The sequence below is a fragment of the Anomalospiza imberbis genome, unplaced genomic scaffold (assembly GCF_031753505.1).
Source record: "Anomalospiza imberbis isolate Cuckoo-Finch-1a 21T00152 unplaced genomic scaffold, ASM3175350v1 scaffold_723, whole genome shotgun sequence".
Lineage (NCBI taxonomy): Eukaryota > Metazoa > Chordata > Aves > Passeriformes > Viduidae > Anomalospiza > Anomalospiza imberbis.
The window spans coordinates 12,501-17,500 of record NW_027100339.1 but is presented as its reverse complement, the minus strand read 5'-3'; positions in this window follow the sequence as shown (position 1 = coordinate 17,500).

Sequence of the window (5,000 nt, the reverse complement as noted above, 5' to 3'; positions counted from 1 at the left end):
GCCCGCCCGCCGACCGGTCGCGGGCGAGCGACCGGTCGCCGGCGAGGCTGGGCCGAGCGGAGCCGCTCAAGAGACGGGACCCGCTACGGCGCGTCGCCCCACCGGGCCGCGCGGAAAGCACCGGACGTGCTAGAGGAGACAGCGACCCGACGAGGCGGGCGCGGCCCGGACACCGAGGCCCCTCGCAGCCGGGGCGGCTCGCTCGGCAGCAGGCGGCGGAACGGCAAAAGGAGCGCCGTGGGGTCCGCGCGCGCGGATCGGGCTTTTTTTTCACCCGCGGGTCCGCACCCCCCCAACATCGGTTCATTCCTTCGGCCCTCTTGGCTTTTTTTTTCTCTCGCTCTCGTTTTCTCTCTCTCTCTGTGCATCTCTCAAAGCTCTCGCGGCTCAGCTCCAGCCGCACCGCCGCCCGGCGCTGCTCGCGGCCGGCACCCGCGGGCGCTGCCCGGGACCGAGGCCAGCAACCGGCACGCCTCGCGTGTTTTCGGAAGGACACCTTGGCAAACTGGCGGGGCCACGCGGCCGTCACACAGCCAGGGACGGTCAAGACGCCCTCCCCCCGGCAGCGGGAGGGGCGACACCTCGCCTGCGACGGGAAGCGAAGCGGAAAGGAGACCGCCCGGCCCGAGCACCGGACCCCGCCGTAGGCTTCCCCATGACAGAGAAGCCCCGGAAGAGCCCGGCCGGCCGGGGGCCCTCTCCGACGCGACCCGAAAAGCCACATCGATCGGACAAGGAGGCGGCGGCTGCGGAGAAGAGGAGGGCAAAGCAGCCGCCGAAACGCTGACCAGGGCCCCGACGGCCACGCCGGCCCTGGGACAGCCGCCCGAGGATCGGGCGCGGCAGAGGAGCGTAAGGAGGGGGGGGGGTGCCGCCACCCGCCCGCGGACAACACTTCTCTCGGCCAGGCAACGGCGGGGCGGGACCGCCGGGCTAGGGGCGAGCTTCACCCTTTCGCCCGGGGAACCCACCCGAGCGTTCGAGAAAGGTGCCGCCGACCGTGCCCCACGGGCCACCGGCTTTCGCCCGCCTCGCGGCGGTCGGCTCTCCCTCCGGAAAAAAAAAAAAAAAAAAAAACAAGCCGGGGGACGGCACAACAAAAAGGCACATGGCGCGCGCCACACAAGGACACCCGTGCTAGCCACGGGGGCCGCGGGCCCGGGGCGGGGTGGGGCGAGGCACGCACCTCTCACCCCCCCCCCGCCCAACCCCACCGGCGTTCTCGCTCTCTCTCTCTCGCCTGCACGCCTTCCCTTTTCGTGGGCCCGCGCGCCTTCCGCGCGCGCTTCTCGGTGCCGCGGCTTAGGGCCGCGAGAGAAAAAAAAGCGACGGAGGCCTGGCGGGCGGCCCCCACACCGCCCGCAAGTCGGCACGTCCGAACAAAAAAAAAAAAAGGCAACGGACCCGGCTGGCACAACCCGCCCCCCCGCCCCTGCACCGGCGGTAAACGGCTCGATCCTCACAGGACCGAGGAAGGGCGAGGCGCCGCCGCCTCGCCCGCGACAACGCTCCGGGGGGGCTCTGGGTCGGCTTCCGGTCCGTGCTAGGGCGGCCGGCCACCGCGGCCGGCCTCCGCCCCTGAAAAAACTCGCCCGCGACGCGGGTCCCCGGCTTAAGGCCGAGGAAGGGGGACGACTTCAACAGCGCGCGCTGGTGGGGCGCGGGGTGCCGCCACCCCGGCTCCACAGCTCATCGGGCGACCGCCGTCACCGAGTCCCTCAAGCGAGGCAGCGACGCCGAGGCCGGGCCGCGCGCCCCGCCGCACGGGCCCCCGCCACCCTTCCGACACGGACACGCTGGCACAACCAGGTCGGGAAGCAGGGGAACGGGACGCCGCCACCTCGGCGGGCCCGCGCGCGCCGCGCTCGGGGCTCTCAGGCGAGGGCCGGGAAAAGCCCCGGCCGCGTCCACCCGCGGCTGCCGCCCACCGCACCGGAGCGACAGCCCGAAAGCGCGCCCGCCGAGCGGGGCGCGCCCCGGCTTAAGGCCGGGCAGGAAAGGGGCGAGGCGCCGCCGCCTCGCCCGCCAGCAATCCCCAGGGGGGGCGCCCCCCCTTCGCCAAGCCGGCCACAGCCGGGCCGAAGCGGGACACGGCCCACGAAGTCGATGGCCGCGGCCGACGGGCAGCTCGCAGCTCGTACTCGGTCTCTCTCGGCTTCTCTCCCTCTTTTTTTCCCTTCTCGATTTATTTCTCCTCTTTCTCTCGAGCTCTCTCTCGCCTCTCGAACCGTACACACCCCGTTTCCCTGGGCCAGACGGGCGGACCGGGACGACGCCACGGGGCTCGTCCCGCGTCAGCGGCACTCGCCTCGCTCGGAGGACTGCGCACGGGGGCCCCCGGCCTCCCTCGCCGCTTCGGTCACAGGCACGGGACGAGCCTGCGGGGAGACGGCCCGTCACCTCGCTCCCATAGTACGGACAGACGAGTCCCAGGCCGCAGACGCCTCCAAGAGGACCGATGGAAAGCGACCGGGAAGGTGCGCCGCCGCAGGCCGGCCCCTGCGATGACGTAGCCGGAGGCAGCTGAAAACAGCGACCCCTTGGTGAACTTCCGGAGCCGGCCGCGACAACAGGTCTACCCGGCCGCGACAACAGGTCTACCCGGCCGCTGCCGGAAATCGCCTAAGTCCCTCCGGAGCGAGGTAGACCTGTTGTCCGCCGTCCACCGCCCGCCGCCCGGGCGCCGCGCCGGGCCCGGCGGCCCCGGAGCCGGGGTAGACCTGTTGTCCCCGGGGTAGACCTGCTGTCCGCGGGGTAGACCTGCTGTCCCCGGGGTAGACCTGCTGTCCGCGGGGTAGACCTGCTGTCCCCGGGGTAGACCTGCTGTCCGCGGGGTAGACCTGCTGTCCGCGGGGTAGACCTGCTGTCCCCGGGGTAGACCTGCTGTCCGCGGGGTAGACCTGCTGTCCGCGGGGTAGACCTGCTGTCCGCGGGGTAGACCTGCTGTCCGCGGGGTAGACCTGCTGTCCGCGGGGTAGACCTGCTGTCCGCGGGGTAGACCTGCTGTCCGCGGGGTAGACCTGCTGTCCGCGGGGTAGACCGGTTGTCCGCGGGGTAGACCTGCTGTCCGCGGGGTAGACCTGCTGTCCGCGGGGTAGACCGGTTGTCCGCGGGGTAGACCTGCTGTCCGCGGGGTAGACCTGCTGTCCCCGGGGTAGACCTGCTGTCCGCGGGGTAGACCTGCTGTCCGCGGGGTAGACCGGTTGTCCGCGGGGTAGACCTGCTGTCCGCGGGGTAGACCTGCTGTCCGCGGGGTAGACCTGCTGTCCGCGGGGTAGACCTGCTGTCCGCGGGGTAGACCTGCTGTCCGCGGGGTAGACCGGTTGTCCGCGGGGTAGACCTGCTGTCCGCGGGGTAGACCTGCTGTCCGCGGGGTAGACCGGTTGTCCGCGGGGTAGACCTGCTGTCCGCGGGGTAGACCCGCTGTCCGCGAGGTAGACCCGCTGTCCGCGGGGTAGACCCGCTGTCCGCGGGGTAGACCTGCTGTCCCCGGGGCAGACCCGCTGTCCCCGGGGCAGACCTGCTGTCCCCGGGGTAGACCTGTTGTCCGCCGCCCACCGCCCGCCGCCCGGGCGCCGCGCCGAGCCCGGCGGCCCCGGAGCCGGGCTAGACCTGCTGTCCGCCGCCCGGTTTTGGGGTTTTGGGGGTTTATTCCTTCCCGCCCCCCCCCCGCCCCAATCCCGTTTCTTTTCTCCTTTCTTTGAAAGAACGACTCTCCTATTTGTTTGGTACAAGAAGAAACCCGTCCGGAAGAGAAATTTTCTTGGCAAATCTTATTTCGTTTTTCTCTAGTATCCAGAGCACCCCCAGACCGAGCTGACGGGCCGCCTGCGCCCTGTGCAAGCGGGAAAGCGGGCGGCCGCTTTTGGGCCGGTTCTTTCACGGTCCGCAGAGACCCTCCAGGCCCGGCAGGGGTCTGGGGGGCCCCGGGGGCTCGGAGCCGAGGCGCCCGGGGCCGGGACGAAGCCGCCGGCCCCTGGCCCTCGTTCCCACAGACAGAGAGAGAGAGAGAGAGAGAGAGACAGACACAGTGACACACACGCCCACTCCACACACTCGCACTCCGCCGCCACCCCCTCGGACACCGCACCCACCACCCGCGCCGCTCCCTCCCTCCCGGATGCGCGGGCCGCCCGCCTTACACGAGCTTGCAGGCCGGGACAGGGCCAGGCGGGGGGGGGGCATCGGTTGGAGGAACACAGGTCTACCCCGGCACGCGGCGGCCGGAGGCTAAGTCGGAGCCGAGATACCAGGTCTACGAAGGGGCCGGGCGAAGGTAAGCCACGACGGGGCCGAGACAACAGGTCTACCCACGGTCCCGGAGCCGGGAGACCGAGGCCGGCCGGGCACAACAGGTCTAGCCACGGTCCCGGCGCCCGGAGGCCGAGGCCGGCCGGGCACAACAGGTCTAGCCACGGTCCCGGCGCCCGGAGGCCGAGGCCGGCCGGGGGACACAGGTCTACCCACGGTCCCGGCGCCCGGAGGCCGAGGCCCGCCGGGGACAACAGGTCTAGCCACGGTCCCGGCGGCCGGAGGCCGAGGCCGGCCGGGGAGCACAGGTCTACCCACGGTCCGGTCGGCCGGAGGCCGAGGCCGGCCGGGGAGAACAGGTCTACCCACGGTCCCGGAGACCGAGGCCGTCCGGGGAGAACAGGTCTACCCACGGTCCGGTCGGCCGGGGACATCAGGTCTACCCACGGTCCCGGAGACCGAGGCCGGCCGGGTACAACAGGTCTACCCAGGGTCCGGTCGGCCGGGGACAACAGGTCTACCCACGGTCCGGTCGGCCGGGGACAACAGGTCTACCCACGACCTGGTCGGCCGGGGACAACAGGTCTACCCACGACCTGGTCGGCCGGGGACATCAGGTCTACCCACGGTCCGGTCGGCCGGGGACAACAGGTCTACCCACGGTCCGGTCGGCCGGGGACAACAGGTCTACCCACGACCTGGTCGGCCGGGGACATCAGGTCTACCCACGGTCCCGGAGACCAAGGCCG